This window comes from Neoarius graeffei, chromosome 26, assembly GCF_027579695.1.
Source record: "Neoarius graeffei isolate fNeoGra1 chromosome 26, fNeoGra1.pri, whole genome shotgun sequence".
Taxonomy (NCBI): domain Eukaryota; kingdom Metazoa; phylum Chordata; class Actinopteri; order Siluriformes; family Ariidae; genus Neoarius; species Neoarius graeffei.
Window position 1 is genome coordinate 5,188,821 of NC_083594.1, and position 18,844 is coordinate 5,207,664.

Genomic DNA, 18,844 nt, shown 5'->3' on the forward strand with positions numbered 1-18,844 from the left:
GAGATGGGTTTTAATCCTCCCTCGACAGGGCACTTGTGCCGTTCTTCATCCAAAGAGTGACCCGAACTGTTATTGAAGTGCTGTAAGGAGGTTGTAGAGGAAACGTAATGCTCACTGATAGACAGTTGAGTGACAAACTGTTATTTCAGGGTGGATCGAATAGAAATATGGCTAAAAAATGTCAGGTTTGGAAAATACCTTATTAATTTGCGTGAGCGGCACTGGTGCAAATTGCTGCTCTCACTCAGGATCTTTCTACTTCTTTTTCTTCTTATTATAATTCTCCTAATGTTTTTTAGGATGCTATTTCTCTCTCAGTTTTCAACCGATCATCACCAAATTTCACATGAAGAAGAATACCTCTGGGCTGAATTACATTGCTATGACTTTTGGTGGTGATCCGGATCACCGAACCGTGATTTTTTTCAATCACTTATAGTATATTTTCAATCACATGCACGTTTTGGTGGGACTGTGGGCAGCTACGCCACTGGAATTGCATCCTGACCCTCTTTTGGTGGACTTTCTTTTTCTCTTTCTAATTGTGAAGCGATCTTGGGTGTGAGAAAGGCGCTATATAAGTTTAAATTATTATTATTATTATTATTATTATTATTATTATTATTATTATTATTATTATTATTATTATTATTGTCAATTTTCATTATTTTTTCAATCTTTTTTTTAATTTTGTTCAGGGCGGTGGGGCGCAACTTTTCCTTGACCTTCAATTGACAAAGGTCAGCTAGCGCAAATTACTGTGACTTTAGTCACAGTCTCTATCTAGTTATTAATTTTCAAGAGAAAAAAATCTACTTTTTATATTTCCTTCAAAGTACTCCTTCTTCTTTTGTTTCACTTTTTTCCTATTTTTTATAGTAAGAAGAGCTATCAATTCATATGAGATGAGACGTTTCGTTTCCTGCCCATATCAAAACTAAATATCACCCTGCAAAGTTCACAATCAAAGCTATTATTTGTATGTTAATGCAACTTTAAGTTATATTAAATTTGTAAATGAGCTAATTAAATTAGCAAGCTAGTTGAGTTTTGTAAACTAACAAAGAAAGAAAGAAAAAAGATTTAGCATCTGAAATTAGCTCGCTAGTTAGGGTGGTTTTTTTTTTTCCCCTTTCATTGCCAACATGCCTGAGCATTCAGTCCAACAGTATGGTTAAATGTTAGCTAACGAGCTAGCCAAAGTCCAGCTTTGTCAAGGTTATTTGAGTTAGCAGAATTTTCCTTATGACTGATCACTTAGCAAACGAGCTAATCATGCAGGATTGTGCATCAGGCTCTTTTCATGAGTTAAAAATATTTAGTTTTTACTCTTGAATACTTGAATAGGTTCGGCCCGATGTATCTGCGGATTCGGTAACCGTGGTTTCAGTTGCTGAGGGATGAAACTATTAAGTGGAAATGCCAGAATCCCATTCATGAGAGAGAGAGCGGCCACTTTATTTGGAACACCCCAGAAACCCACCTGCAGTTTGATGCAGTTCTCTAATCAACCAATCACTTGACAGCAGCACAATGCATCAAATCATGCAGATACAAGTCAAGAGCTTCAGTTAATGTTCACAATGTTCAAACATCAGAATGGGAAAAATTGTGATCTCAAAGTGTGACTTTCTTTCACTGTGGCATGGGTGTTGGTTTGAGCCAGATGGACTGCTGGTTTGAGTATTTCAGAAACTGCTGATCTCCTGGGGTTTTCACACAAAACAGTCTCTAGAGTTTACACAGACAGAATGGTGCAAAAAACATCAAGTGTGTGAGTGAGTGACAGTTCTGTGGGTGGAAACAAACACCTTGTTGATAAGAGCGGGTCAGAGGAAAATAGACAGACTAGTTTGAGCTTTTTTGTCAGGAAGGATATAGTAACTCATCACTCTTTACAACCGTGGTGAGCAGAAAAGCATCTTAGCAGAACAGCAACAGCAGAAGAACACAGTGGGTTCCTAGCCTGGGCCCGCCCATCCTAAGCGTGACGCAACACGAGGGCCTGTTGCGAGCTTAGTCTGGCCAGGCAAGCTATCTACAGCTCTTCCAAGCTCCCGAAAAATCGGGAACCAATCAACTTTGAGCATCTCCAACGGCCCTGGGTAGAGGCGTGTTCAAGGCACTGACATAGTAGAACTGCGACCGGAAGCCATAGATTGCTTACAGAATCTATGCCGGAAGCGCTTCATTCATGCTTCCGCATCTATTACGCATAGATGCTGTATTGAAAGCATTCAACGGGAAGTTCTCATTGAAAACGGAGCAAAGAGCAGCCCTGGAGGTATTTATTGAAAGGAAGGACGTTTTTGCCTTGCTCCCGACCGGCTTCGGTAAGAGTTTAATCTACCAGTTAGCCCCGTTGCATCACATACGTCAGAGGAAAGAGTGATGTGATTGGGTTAAGCTTCGTCACAGCCTTTTCTGGCTTCGACCAGTAGCAAACTGAGGCATTTCAGGGAGGCGGGTCAACCACGGGCTCTGGGAAACGGTTGGGCTTAATATCTTGGCCAGACCAATAGCTCGGAGAGCTTTGAAGTCGCGTTAGCCAGGCTAGTGGGTTCCAGTCCTGCAGCCAAGAACAGGAATCTTAGAATCAACAAGAAGTTCCTATTAAAGTGGCCAGTGAGTGTCCTGTATGTACAAACAAACAAACAAAAAAAACCTTCACACCTATCCATGGTATCCAATCTTGGAACGTATCCCCGCGGATACAGCGCTCCCAGTGTAGGCTTAAATCTCGCTACTTTTGTGATCCAAGCACAATTTTAATTGTTATTAATATACCCTTAATTGTATATTCAAGTTGCTATAAATGATCCATAAAGACCTTATCCATCTAATAGAGTAGAAATATTACTACCAAAATATTTCTACTCTCGTAGAGATCCAAACATGAATTATTAAATAACGCTATAAAGATGTAAGGGCAGATGTTTAAGGTTGTCATAACGGTTCATGTCCCAAGTATGATCACTTCAGTCAGGTGGTGGTGCAGCGGTAGGAGGAATCCCAGATGACACAGATGAGTATCTGGAACATCTCAGGAACCTTTTAAAGCCAAAAGAAAACAATTGTATTGCTAAAATGCACTGAAGCTCAGAAGGTGGTTTGAGGATAAATCTCTGGCCTGAAAGTAAACCTGCTACTCAGGTCCAGGGTCGAGTTGAGCTGCAGCATGACCTTCACCAGTCCAAGATGAGATTGTCCACACAGCAAACGGAGATGTCTTGTTTAATTCTGTAGCTCTGGTCAGGTAAGAGCTCAAGATACAGCTCGAGATGCGGGAACTAGTCAAGTCAGTTTATTTGTAGTGCTTTTAATAATAGATATTGTCGCAAAGCAGCTTCATACAGAAAATTAAAGACTTTAAACATGAGCTAATTTTATCCCTCATCTATCCCCGATGAGCAAGCCTGTGGCGACGGTGGTGAGGAAAAGCTCCCTCAGATGACATGAGGAAGAAACTTTGAGAGGAACCAGACTAAAAAAGGAACCCATCCTCATCTGGGTGATAACAGATAATGTGATTATAAATAACTTGCTTCTATAACAGTGTCCTGTATAGTCACAAAGTATAACTGTGAAACCAGGAAATTCATTATAGCTTTAACGTGAAGTCTGTTTTGCTGAAGTTATCAACTGTTCATTGATGGAAACTTGAGTACAAAACTGTTCATAACAACTGCAGTCCTAAAGTTAGCACGTCAACTGTAGTCCTCAGGCACAAATTCATTACTGTAAGTATCCAGAGCGTCTTCCAAGTGCGTCTTTTGACTGTCCATATGGGGCCGTCCTCCACAGGAGTGATGTGATGAGACTCCAGCCAGACATAGGGCATCAGGATGGATCAGGCAGGTCTGGGTAGCAGAAGAGGTCAGCATCATTGGCGTCTCAGGATTGACATGTAACTCAATGGGGGGGTGGGCATACAAGTTGTTCGGTATGCCCAATGTCACCTAGAGAGTAAGAACAGCATACATTTTGTGCTGAGTACAAGCAGGGACTCCAGCAAGACTAACTATTACCCCTTTTCCACCAAATCAGTTCCAGGGCTGGTTCGGGGCCAGTGCTGGTGCTGGTTCACAACTCGTTCAACTTGCGAGCCAGCTGAGAACCAGTTTGCTTTTCCATAGCTCGCGGTGCTAAGGGAAGCCACATCATTACGTCGCTGTATACGCCAGTTACGTCGTTGTATACGTCAGTTACGTCGCTACATTTGCATAAACCTTGGCGCGAATATCGAAGCAAAAACAACACGGAAGAAGCAGCAGCAGCAACAACAACAATAATAATAATGGATGACTTCGCGTTTGTACAGCTGCTGCTTTTCGTCGCTTAAAAATGGCGATCTTTCACGGTCTTGTTATTGTTGTTGGTCTTAACAACTCCGCCCCCCCGCTGACGTAAGCGGTTCTTTCCTCTGGCCCAGCAGAGAGTTGGTGCTAGCCTGGAACCGGTTTTTCTGGCCCCAGAGCCAGTTCTTTGTCAGTGGAAACAGAAAACCCGGTTCCAAACTAAGCACTGGCCCCGAACCAGCCCTGGAACTGCTTTGGTGGAAAAGGGGCATATGACAGCATAACTAAAAAGGGAGAGCCAGAAGGTAACACAGACATGAACGATCCCTGGGATATAAAGCAGCAACCATGACACTGTAAACAAACCCGAGTAAACAAGTGTGTGTGTGCGGGGGGGGGGGGGGGGGGGGGGGGGTGCAGTATCCATACATCCCAGTTTACCAAAACACTGTATGCCTGAGGACCCTCCAGATCTGCTCCTTTACCTCATAAAAACTATTAACAAAAGGCTTGACTAAAAAGATACATTCTGCCTAGACTTAACCATTGAGACTGTCTCTGAGTCCTGAACACTACTTGGAAGGCTGTTCCATAACTGTGGGTCTTTCTAAGAAAAGGCTTTGCCCCCTGATGTAGCCTTCACTATATGAGGTACCAACAAATAACCTGCACCTTTTGATCTAAGTAGGTGTGGCGGGTCATAAAGGACCAGAAGTTCGATAAAGGACCAGAAATTCTGAACTAGCTCCCAGTTACAACAAAATCCTTCCTTACAAAGCAACTAATATGACTTAATGATGGCAAGTTAGTTTTTAATGCTAAGCATGAGCATTATAAAAAACAAAATGCGATTTATCACTTCTGAAATAGATGAGACATTTACTTTGAACCTGCAGTGGAGAATAAACTCATTCCTCTTTATCCAGTCATGATTAAACCTTCAGTTTCTGTCACCGATTTAACAAATGAGCCATGTCAAAGCTTCACTAACCAGAGCAGAGAGCAGAAATGAAAAATGTCTTCAAGTCTGTGGAAATGCTTGCCTTTCTCAAGGACCAGCTACAGAAGTCACAAGTTCTGAAAACCGGAGTCGCTGAACTACAGCCAGCTTTTTCTTGTACGTTGATGGGTTCTGCTGCAATATTTTTCAAGTGTTTTTGTTTTGATCTACTGAAACACTTCTCCCTCGGTTCACCAGGTGACGAGCCATGATCTCACCCTTTCTTGACAAACCATTTGTTTTAGAAAAACATGTACTAAATCAGAGCTTTCCCTGTCTCCACTGTTGCCCTGTCAAAGATACATGTTTTGTAGCTTTTGCACATACTGTATCAGTGACCTGCAAACTAGAATATACCGTAGCGCACCAATACAAATGCACTAGTGAATTTTAAGAACTTCTGTTGTACATTTTAGACTCGAGTAACACTAAGTGTATTTTTAAAGCACCTTCTCAGGTAAAAGATATATTCTGAAGGGCAACACCATAGTGACAAGGGAATGCAGATTAGTAAGAGACACTTGCAAAAGGTTTACGTTACATTACAGACATTTAGCAGACGCTCTTATCCAGAGTGACATACAGTGGTGCTTGAAAGTTTGTGAACCCTTTAGAATTTTCTATATTTCTGCATAAATATGACCTAAAACATCATCAGATTTTCACACAAGTCCTAAAAGTAGATACAGAGAACCCAGTTAAACAAATGAGACAAAAATATTATACTTGGTCATTTATTTATTGAGGAAAATGATCCAATATTACATATCTGTGAGTGGCAAAAGTATGTGAACCTTTGCTTTCAATATCTGGTGTGCCCCCCTTGTACAGCAATAATTGCAACTACACATTTCTGGTAACTGTTGATCAGTCCTGCACACCGGCTTGGAGGAATTTTAGCCCATTCCTCCATACAGAACAGCTTCAACTCTGGGATGTTGGTGGGTTTCCTCACATGAACTGCTCGCTTCAGGTCCTTTCACAACATTTCCATTGGATTAAGGTCAGGACTTTGACTTGGCCATTCCAAAACATTACCTTTATTCTTCTTTAACCATTTTTGGTAGAATGACTTGTGTGCTTAGGGTCATTGTCTTGCTGCATGACCCACCTTTTCTTGAGATTCAGTACATGGACAGATGTCCTGACATTTTCCTTTAGAATTCGCTGGTATAATTCAGAATTCATTGTTCCATCAATGATGGTAAGCCGCCCTGGCCCAGATGCAGCAAAACAGGCCCAAACCATGATACTCCCACCACCATGTTTCACAGATGGGATAAGGTTCTTATGCTGGAATGCAGTGTTTTCCTTTCTCCAAACATAACACTCCTCATTTAAACCAAAAAGTTCTAGTTTGGTCTCATCCATCCACAAAACATTTTTCCAATAGCCTTCTGGCTTGTCCATGTGATCTTTAGCAAACCAGATGAGCAGCAATGTTCTTTTTGGAGAGCACTGGATTTCTCCTTGCAACCCTGCTATGCACACCATTGTTGTTCAGTGTTCTCCTGATGGTGGACTCATGAACATTAACATTAGCCAATGTGAGAGAGGCCTTCAGTTGCTTAGAAGTTACCGTGCGGTCCTTTGTGACCTTGCCAACTATTACACGCCTTGCTCTTGGAGTGATCTTTGTTGGTCAACCACTCCTGGGGAGGGTAACAATGGTCTTGAATTTCCTCCATTTGTACACAATCTGTCTGATTGTGGATTGGCGGAGTCCAAACTCTTTAGAGATGGTTTTGTAACCTTTTCCAGCCTGATGAGCATCAACAACGCTTTTTCTGAGGTCCTCAGAAATCTCTTTTGTTCGTGCCATGATACACTTCCCCAAACATGTGTTGTGAAGATCAGACTTTGATAGATCCCTGTTCTTTAAATAAAACAGGGTGCCCACTCACACCTGATTGTCATCCCATTGATTGAAAACACCTGACTCGAATTTCACCTTCAAATTAACTGCTAATCCTAGAGGTTCACATACTTTTGCCACTCACAGATATGTAATATTGGATCATTTTTCTCAATAAATAAATGACCAAGTATAATATTTTTATCTCATTTGTTTAACTGGGTTCTCTTTATCTACTTTTAGGACTTGTGTGAAAATCTGATGATGTTTTAGGTCATATTTATGCAGAAATATAGAAAATTCTAAAGGGTTCACAAACTTTCAAGCGCCACTGTATAACATACCGAGAGCAGCCTGGAGTTTAGGTGCTTTGCTCAAGGACACTTCAGCCATTCCTGCTGGTCTAGGGAATCAAACTGGTGACCTTTTGGTACCAAAGCTGCTTTTCTAACCTTTAGGCCATGGTTTACCCATGGTTTATTTACTAAGCGTTAGTCTTTATTCATAAATTGCAAAATCAGTGGAGATTTATTAGATGAATATGAAGATGTACAAATGTATTTTTTACAAGTGTCTGATGTAAGAGGTCAGGTACTGACATTAGGATGTTGAGGAGGCTCCAGTTTCAGTTCATCCCAAAGGTGTTCAGTGGGGTTGAGTTCAGTCAGGGATCTGTGCAGGACACTCAAGTTCTTCCACTTCAACCTTAACCTTGGCCCTTTAGAGTCAGCATACCTCCAGAGTCTGATCCGCCCCTACATGCCAGCCAGATCCCCATGCTCTGCTACTACTGGTTGCCTGGCCCCTCCTCCTCTCCGCTCCTGCCCAGCCCACTCAAGATTGCTGTCTGTCCTGGCTCCCTGTTGGTGGAATGACCTTCCTTCCCATTGAGGTCAGAACTGCTGACTCCCTGACCACCTTCAAGAGCAGACTGAAGATTCACCTCTTCAGGCTGCACCTCTCCCCTGCTTCCCTGCCCATGGTAACCACATACTGGTCTTGACCAACCCAGGCTGTGTACGGTCTAGCCTGGGGTTAGCTGTCGGAGTTTTACTTTTCTCTATTTAGTTGTACTTTGTCAGCTCATTTGTATGGTTGAATTGTTTTCCTTAGCTGTTTGCTGAGTGTTGGTACTTCAACAGAATATTACACTAAGTATTATTCAGTCACTTGTCCAGTTGGCAATAGAACTTTCTTGTCTAGAAGTTCAGCACTTCATGTACCTGACTTTTGCACTTGTTGTACGTTGCACTGGATAAGAACGTCTGTTAAGTGCCATGTAATGTAATGTAACACACCATGTCTTGATGGAGCTTAGCCTTTTTGACCAACAGGGAATGGGTTCTTGAACAGGTTCCATTCAGGATTATTTTAATCTTAGTACTAGTTAGTGAACCAGCCCATGTTTCCACCAAATTTGAATGGAACTATTGTAATCAAGGATGTGTCATGAACAGAGGGTGTTACACAATTCACAACAGGAGTAATCCATCATAGCAAGATGGCGGTGCGCATTGGTTACCTCCAGGCTTTTGTTCTGTTATTGCAGATGTTTGTTTTCAGTCCATTTTTTCTGAAGATGTATCCTTTTCCATTGCGTTCTCCATTGCTGCACTCCACTTCCTCTCTAAACTAATGATATTCCCACACCATGATGTCATCACGGTTCACGCTGGAATAAAACAGCGATACTTTGGTTCCAGTTGGGAAGCAACTTTTCAGATTCCAAACCAATTTATTTTTGGTCGAAATGCTCCGAACAGTTCAAAATTTGGTGTGCAAATCAGAACAGAACCCATTCCATGTTGGTCAAAAAGAGAGATTTGTGCACAGGGGCATTGTTATGATGGAACAGGTTTGGGCCTCTTGGTTCCACTGAAGGGAAATTGTAAAGCTACAGTGTATAAAGGCTATACAGTTCTCTATATTTATGTGCCTCAAATTTTGTAGCAGAAGTTTGGGGAAGAACCACATATGTGATAGCACAAACTATTGGCGATATAGGGTATCATCATTTATAAAAGGCAAACTTTGAGCATTATTTAAGATTTTTAACGCACTTATATTTGCATTTGGTTGTGTTTTGATGCTCGTACTTAAATTAAGAGACATCAACGTCCACGGCATTGAGCTTCCTGAGGTTCTGGAAGCAGCTGTGCTCGTTTTAGAGGTCTGACCTCTAGGAAATAGTAAAATTGGTTATCACCATTTTTGCAGGATAGCACAGGGTAGAAAAGAAGAGAAAAGGCAGCGCATCAACAATCCTTTAAAGAAGGCTGTCAATACTCAGTGCGATTGAATCTGTCAGAACGCTGTTAATTTACTTTAAATTGCTTTAGAAGATGCGGAGGCCTGGAGTGATTTGAAAGTCAGCCAGGATGAGAGACTAAAGGATTACATTTAATAGACTTTTCTTTTTTTAAGTGTGGTTGTTTGGATCCCTAAAGGTTTTCAATTGGATTTGAAAAATATGTTTACCCTTTCATTCTGACTTCAACCTGCCGGTGTAAAGGCATGTAGTGTAATGATACGTTTATCCAACACAAACTCATTGTAATGTGAACAAAGACAGATGTTCCAGGCAGCATGGCTGTATTTGTTGGATTTTGAGTTGGATTAGTTTTCTATATCTAAACCACAAAGATAGAGCAACTTTGAGATAATGGTCCTGTATATACGGGTAATTCTTGAATTCGGAGTCCATTTCGCGTCTATGAGATAAACCTTTAGTTATTTTTCACAAAAGAAATCTTTAATGGGGTGGCATGGTGGTGTAGTGGTTAGCGCTGTTGCCTCACAGCAAGAAGGTCCTGGGTTCGAGCCCCGGGGCTGGCGAGGGCCTTTCTGTGCGGAGTTTGCATGTTCTCCCCGTGTCCGCGTGGGTTTCCTCCGGGTGCTCCGGTTTCCCCCACAGTCCAAAGACATGCAGGTTAGGTTAACTGGTGACTCTAAATTGAGCGTGAGTGTGAATGGTTGTCTGTGTCTATGTGTCAGCCCTGTGATGACCTGGTGACTTGTCCAGGGTGTACCCCGCCTTTCGCCCGTAGTCAGCTGGGATAGGCTCCAGCTTGCCTGCAACCCTGTAGAACAGGATAAAGCGGCTACAGATAATGAGATGAGAAATCTTTAATGAATCAGTTTTGAACAATAATGCAAATTATGACAAACTTTCACCAATGGCAATGCGCGATGTACATTTTAGACGCAATTTATCCATAAAACATCAACTAAATGACTCCTGCCCCTCCCCCGACATTATTGGCTGTTTTTGACTCCTGATTCATCCATTCAACTCGAATAAACAGGAAGTGATTCAGTCTATCAGCTTTTGGGGCTTATTCTATTAACTGTTACATAATCAATTGCATAGAAAGTCTATTTTCTGTATTACGTGAAATTTCTGTAATAATTTTTTTTTTTTGTCCCAATGTTCTTGTCAACTCTGTTGACTCTGTTATAAAACTGAATAAAATCCACAAAGACTTAATAATACGCATGACACCTGCACTGAGTGATGTCACTTCCTCTGGCAGGAAACTTCAGAAAGGCAGTGAGGTATGTTCTGTTTCTTCTCTCATTAATTTGAACAAAATGCTGAGAATTTTACATCAGCAGTAGATTAATTATTCATCAAATCTGTTATTGGGATATTGAAGTGAATCTCTCACTCATTTTTTTAAAAGCAAGAATACATTTAAAATCCATAAAATTCTCTTTTTATACATGCCGTGTGGTAGCTAGTTTGAGGTTAGTGTGTGGAATTAAGACACAAAATGGCGGATAATGTCAACTTTGTTATTGCCCATTCTGTTTATGGATTGCCCAGTTTAAGGATAACAGAGTTGACGATGACTAACAGAGTCAACACTTGAAATGTACCTGCAATTATAGAATGGGCCACACGTGCAACAGCACATGCAAATTTTATTCATGAATAAACATCACACGGTGCTTTTAAGTCATTTTAAGTTCATAAGGCAGTATGTATGCCAGACAGTATGACAGTATTAGTGCCGGTAGAGTTCCAAACATTCGTTGTTGTTTTTTTTCATCTCATCTCATTATTTCGAGCCGTTTTATCCTGTTCTACTATGGGCGAAAGGCGGGGTACACTCTGGACAAGTCGCCAGGTCATCACAGGGCTGACACATAGACACAGACAACCATTCACACTCACACTCACACCTACGCTCAATTTAGAGTCACCAGTTAACCTAACCTGCATGTCTTTGGACTGTGGGGGAAACCGGAGCACCCGGAGGAAACCCACGCGGACACGGGGAGAACATGCAAACCCCGCACAGAAAGGCCCTCGCCGGCCACAGGGCTCGAACCCGGACCTTCTTGCTGTGAGGCGACAGCGCTAACCACTACATCACCGTGCCGCCTGTTGTTGGGTTTTTTTCCAGCACAAAATTAAATGTTACAGAAAAAAAAGTTTGTAATGTGTCCAAGCAACATATTCCGTAAGAGAGCACTTTTCAGATGAAAAAAGAAAACATAATGAAGGCTGCTGGGTTTTGGTGCAAAATGAAGAAGTGAGTGTGACAGTCAAAGTGTCCAGAAGAACTGGGGCTGGTTCTGGAAGATGCTCAGGAAAACCTACAGCTCATTTCCACATAAAACTGCACTCACTGGACCTGAGACTACTTTTGTTTTTAAGCAAAGGGTCGTCTCACACCAAATATTGACTTTGTTTCATTTATTATGGCTTAGTGATTACTGTTTATAGTGTTTTTTTTTAATGTTGAAACATTTCAATTCATTATTTTTTAAGTCATTTTTGGTCGACAGCATTTCTTTACATGTGCCTAAGACTTTTGTACAGAACTGTATGTGCATCTCCTTTTGTATCCTGAAAGCACAATAATCAGTCACATGTTTTCCGGCTTCCCGGCTGCAGTGCATTCTGAGAAATGCAGTTTCAAATTTCTTAGTGCTTTGTTCTTTTATATTGAGTGATTAAGGAGGAAAGAGTGCATTTCCTATAAGCAGTGTTGTAGTCGAGTCACTAAACCTCGAGTCCGAGTCCAGTCTCGAGTCTACAGTGTTCAAGTCTGAGTCAAGTCCAAGTCATTAAAGAAAATTTTGAGTTGAGTCCGAGAAAAAGACCCCAACCGCACCATTTGACAGTGGCTGTTGTTGCCTTTATGTAAAACCATCTCTGCTACTGTGTTGGACTAACATTACTGCTCGACTGCCACATTTTAGTTATTAGGCTACAGATAAAAAGCTTCTTCATCGCTCAGCAAGCCCCGCTATCAACAGAGCAATGAACATAGCATGTCAATTCCTTCTGTGGGTGGAGTCTAACCAAATGATGATTGAAGTTCAAAGTTGTTCCCATCATCTCCTCGATAGTTCTTCTACATATGGAACACATACCGTAGCAGTGCATTTTTTCCCACTGCCCGAGAAGTCTGTAGAAGCAAAGCGGACAATCCTAGCAGCGTTCTCTCCAGGCATTTTAGCGCCATTAACGTTAGTTTGTTCCTGAACATGACGTATGAACAGATGAATGTGCATTCTCTTGGACAAAATTAGTATAAAAATTAATGTAGATACAAATATCTTGGGGTGGCATGGTGGTGTAGTGGTTAGCGCTGTCGCCTCACAGCAAGAAGGTCCGGGTTCGTGGCCGGCATGTTCTCCCCGTGTCCGCGTGGGTTTCTTCCGGGTGCTCCGGTTTCCCCCACAGTCCAAAGACATGCAGGTTAGGTTAACTGGTGACTCTAAATTGAGCGTAGGTGTGAATGTGAGTGTGAATGGTTGTCTGTGTCTATGTGTCAGCCCTGTGATGACCTGGCGACTTGTCCAGGGTGTACCCCGCCTTTCGCCTGTAGTCAGCTGGGATAGGCTCCAGCTTGCCTGCGACCCTGTAGAACAGGATAAAGCGGCTACAGATAATGAGATGAGATGAGATATAAATATTTTATGCCAAATTATTATGGCATGTTGCAAAAAATAAAGAAAAATCCGAGTCTTTGTCTCGGAGTCCGAGTCATCAGTGCTCAAGTCCAAGTCAAGTCACAAGTCCTTAAAATTAGGGCATGAGTCGGACTCGAGTACTACAAGCCTGCCTAAGTCTTGGCTCATCCGTGGCATCTGTAGTGTGATGACGTTGATCCAGCCTTTGAATGTGATGCGATATGGTTCCTTGACAAAAGAAACCCAATAACAACAATTTTTTAAGCTTTTTTTCTTACAAATTTATGACTTTGTAATCTCAGATCATTTCTGATTTTTTTCTTCTAAATTTCCAACTTTAATATCAGAAATTCTGAGTTTTTTCTTGGAATATTACCCCCTTCGGCAGTGGCCCTAATACGCAGTTGTGTAAACGCATCTTATCACGACAGAGAGAAACCATAAAACTCGTCTGTCCTGAAGATGTCAAAAAAAAGAAAGATAATCATTGTTACAAAACTCTGACACTGGAGACTCCTTCCATAAATGTTCAATAAATATCTCCTTCCAGCAAATTTCCCCCCTAGTACATGATTATATGTTTCTTAACCCATTTATGTGGTTCCTATTAGTACGAGTGTGTTAATATAAACCAGTGACTTACAGCTAGCTGCAGTATTGTCAGAAATGCTGTTCAAGAAAATTAATCAACACCTTCAGACCCATCAGATTTAAGAATTTAAAACCAATTCAGGTTTTATTCCTCTGTAATCGATTTACGGCAATTTGCCAACAGTTACATTTTTTATTTATTCAAATGAAGAATGGCACATTGTTTAAAGCCCAGAAAAAAAAAAACTTTTTCTCTCAGCAAAGAAATGATAAAATGGCTTCAGCTGGAAGCCATTTGTCCATTTTGTTGCTGCTGCTGTTGTTGCATTGTTGTTTTTTTCACTCGAAATTCATGAAATAAATCTTTCAGGAAGTGAAAAAAGAGAACTAATGAAAGAAGCACCATAAGGAAAGAGGAGAAAAGTTTCCCCCAAGGCACTGTGCAGTGTCGGATCCCTTTCTGTTTGTTTCCAGACGTCATTTAGTGATTTATCACACGGCCGGCTGTCAGCGGGGGGATTTCTGAGACGTGTAATTGTGACATGCATGTCTGACCTTGGAGCTACTGAAAGGCCACAGCTTCATCAGTCCAAGACAGCAGGAAGTGGCAGCTAGCGAGCAAACAGTGGAACAGCGTACCGAGGGAGAGAGAAAGACAGAGCGAAGGGATCGAGAGATATAGAGAAGCCACCTGTTCCTGCTTTCTGACCCTCATCAGCAACAGATTTCACAAATTAGGAGCTTCATCAGTGCACACACTAATAACCGTGATTACCACACACGCTCCCTGAGAGAGGACCAGACAGAGGGAGAAAGTCGGACCTAAAGCATCTCATTTAGGCTTTGTTTCTGAGTCAGGGGCGGAAATTAAGCCCTTTTTTCAACCTTAAACCTACTGTATAGCCCACCTCTTGACGAGGACACAAATCCAGAGAGTGGCCCTTAAAAAAAAAGTCATTTGTTCGGTTAAATATTGTTGAACATTATTGCATTGAATATTAGTTTTATGCTTTGCTTTGACACAGTTTTGTTTGCTGTCAATAATTCCGTATAATATGTGCAATACGCCCTCTAGTGTTCAAAGGAAGGAAATACATTACTTTACGCCACTGTATCATATGTAACCAAAAGTAAGAAGCGAATTTTGTTTGTTTTTCACCATTCAGTTGTTCAGAATATGTGCACATTCTTTCTTCAAAACATGTTTCATGAACTGTCCGACTTTTATTTAAGTTCGAGCTAGGTTAGTCAAACAAATGAACTGAAGGAAATAGCCTGTTAGGCTCCGGTCACACTACAGCTCACGATGCTTTGCAATGGGTTATCGATGAAAATGAGGCATCTTGGTGGCGTTGCTTGGCGAACTAAAAGTTGTGGCCACACAACAGGCAAACACTAGATGATTTTTTTCGTAGACATGGCATTTTTCCTAGGACGTCTGCTTGAGAGGTTTGTACGTATCAGCATCTGGCAGGAGGATGATCCCCGACATCTCACTCCATAGATTTCAACAATGCATGACATCAGCGCCAAACAATCAGCAACGATCATAAATGCGTCGTCAAACCGTCGCCAATTGTTTGCCGAATGTTCATGAACCCTTTGCCTAATTGCGACGGATGTCTGGGAGGAGCTGGATGATGATTGGGTGAAGTGGCATTAGAAGCTGCAAGAAAGAGGTGCGAAACTGGACGAAGAGTGGTTGTGTGGACTTGCCCACAAGTGCAGAAGAACAGTGTCCATTTAAACTGCATTGTAAAATCTTTCATAGATTTGTAGCTAATATATCACCCAACCAATTACGAACCTTGGCGAAGGATCCCCAAATCTAAATGCACCGGAGGTTAGGCTATACCTCGCCGCTGTGTCGCCGAAGCCACTGCAAGCATCAGGGATATGGAATCGAGACAAATACATCTCACCAGGCTTGGAGAAGGTTCCTCGAGCCTTGAGAAGTTTTCCCAAACCCATCTGCCAGTATTCGCTACTTAGTTTGCCGACGAAAACATCATCACTAAATTGCAGTGCATGTACCAAACTGTTTTGCGATGTTTTTGGCCACTCATGAGGTGGAGACACACCCAAAAACAACTCGTGAAGCTTAGAGAACACACTGCATCGCACGATTGGTGGCGATGTGACCACTTTTTCATCACCAAGTATTCGCAAACCCATCGTGAGCTGTAGTGTGACCAGGGCCTTAGCTAATTTGTTGTTCCTGGCTAACTTTCTGGCACACAGTGCATATAATCTCTCCAAAATGCACCACAAGTTCAAATTTTTCAACATCCTCGAAGCAAATCCCGAAACAAAAAAGTTTCACAAACACATCAGAGATCACAGAGCTTCCCATAGGAATGAATAAACCTCAGGTTTCTTCGCATACGTGCACAGAGCTACGTCGAAACCAGGCGTTAATGTACAGTGGTGCTTGAAAGTTTGTGAGCCCTTTAGAATTTTCTATATTTCTGCATTAATATTACATAAAACATTGTCAGATTTTCACACAAGTCCTAAAAGTAGATAAAGAGCACCCAGTTAAACAAATGAGACAAAAATATTATACTTGGTCATTTATTTATTGAGGAAAATGATCCAATATTACATATCTGTGAGTGGCAAAAGTATGTGAACCTCTAGGATTACCAGTTAATTTGAAGGTGAAATTAGAGTCAGGTGTTTTCAATCAATGGGATGACAATCAGGTGTGAGTGGGCACCCTGTTTTATTTAAAGAACAGGGATCTATCAAAGTCTGATCTTCACAACACATGTTTGTGGAAGTGTATCATGGCACGAACAAAGGAGATTTCTGAGGACCTCAGAAAAAGCGTTGTTGATGCTCATCAGGCTGGAAAAGGTTACAAAACCATCTGTAAAGAGTTTGGACTCCACCAATCCACAGTCAGACAGATTGTGTACAAATGGAGGAAATTCAAGACCATTGTTACCCTCCCCAGGAGTGGTCGACCAACAAAGATCACTCCAAGAGCAAGGCAGGTAATAGTCGGCGAGGTCACAAAGGACCCCAGGGTAACTTCTAAGCAACTGAAGGCCTCTCTCACATTGGCTAATGTTAATGTTCATGAGTCCACCATCAGGAGAACACTGAACAACAATGGTGTGCATGGCAGGGTTGCAAGGAGAAAGCCACTGCTCTCCAAAAAACTTGCTGCTCGTCTGCAGTTTGCTAAAGATCATGTGGACAAGCCAGAAGGGTATTGGAAAAATGTTTTGTGGACGGATGAGACCAAAATAGAATTTTTTGGTTTAAATGAGAAGCGTTATGTTTGGAGAAAGAAAAACACTGCAGTCCAGCATAAGAACCTTATCCCATCTGTGAAACATGGTGGCAGTAGTATCATGGTTTGGGCCTGTTTTGCTGCATCTGGACCAGGACGGCTTGCCATCACTGATGGAACAATGAATTCGGAATTATACCAGCAAATTCTAAAGGAAAATGTCAGGACATCTGTGCATGAACTGAATCTCAAGAGAAGGTGGGCCTTTCAGCAAGACAACGACCTGAAGCACACAAGTCGTTCTACCAAAGAATGGTTAAGGAAGAATAAAGTTAATGTTTTGGAATGGCCAAGTCAAAGTCCTGACCTTAATCCAATCGAAATGTTGTGGAAGGACCTGAAGCGAGCAGTTCATGTAAGGAAACCCACCAACATCCCAGAGTTGAAGCTGTTCTGTACGGAGGAACGGGCTAAAATTCCTCCAAGCCGGTGTGCAGGACTGATCAACAGTTACCGCAAACGTTTAGTTGCAGTTATTGCTGCACAAGAGGGTCACACCAGATACTGAAAGCAAAGGTTCACATACATTTGCCACTCACAGATATGTAATATTGGATCATTTTCCTCAATAAATAAATGACCAAGTATAATATTTTTGTTTCATTTGTTTAACTGGGTTCTCTTTATCTACTTTTAGGACTTGTGTGAAAATCTGATGATGCTTTAGGTCATATTTATGCAGAAATATAGAAAATTCTAAAGGGTTCACAAATTTTCAAGCACCACTGTACACTCGGTCACGTTGATTAAAAATCTGGGAGTTCATAAGGAACAAGTAGAAATGAGATAGATTTTTGTCTTTTCTTGTCATTTATTACTCAAGACAAGATTCTGTGGCACTAAAAATGTTGCTTTTCCATGAAAGAGCAGTTCTGAGAAAATAAATTACAATTGTAACAAAAAATATTACCAAATCAAAAATTCAGCTGTATTGTGATCATAGCTCTGTTTACTCAAAAGTTCTCTTATGAGTGATTTTATTGTTTTAAATAGCTGTGGGGGCGGGGCTTATTTGATCCAAGACCAGTGACGGAACACTGGAATTCATGATTCGTAATTGTACAGTGGTACGTAAAACTCTAAAAAGGCATTGGTTATAAATAAGAAATCAAAAAATAAATTGAGTATCATTAGGTTGTAGTTTCCACGCTTCAGATCGTTGTTCTTCAGGTTTTCCTGATTGTGAAGTTTCGGCAAGGAGTGATGAGTAGGGGCGGGGCGTACTCTTGTTACAATGCTTGAGCGCATAGTTAACTGTAACGTTACTTCGACTTGAGTCCTTTAAAAATAAATATTCAACTTTGCTACACCATGACAGAGTGAACATTTACATGACGTGATGTGAAAAGACAGAACCCTAATCAAAATAAAGCAGCTTCCCGCCAAAAGTCTGGATGTCTAAACATCTAGACGTCAGGCACCGAATACTTAATGTTTGAGATGGTGGAGAGGTTTGAGCTTACCTCGCACAATTTATCAGCAATCTTCAGTATGAATTGCTTCAAAGGAAACTGGACATCCAACCTGCGGAAACATATACAGCTGAGCCGTTAGCTAGCAGAAGAGTTCGACTAGCTAGCCATAACTTTTAATGGTTTCCAGTATGAAAGTTCTGTATTTAACTTGTTTAGTATCAAGTCTGGCGGCACGGTGGTGTAGTGGTTAGCGCTGTCGCCTCACAGCAAGAAGGTCCTGGGTTAGAGCCCCGGGGCCGGCGAGGGCCTTTCTGTGCGGAGTTTGCATGTTCTCCCCGTGTCCACGTGGGTTTCTTCTGGGTGCTCCGGTTTCCCCCACAGTCCAAAGACATGCAGGTTAGGTTAACTGGTGACTCTAAATTGAGCGTAGGTGTGAATGTGAGTGTGAATGGTTGT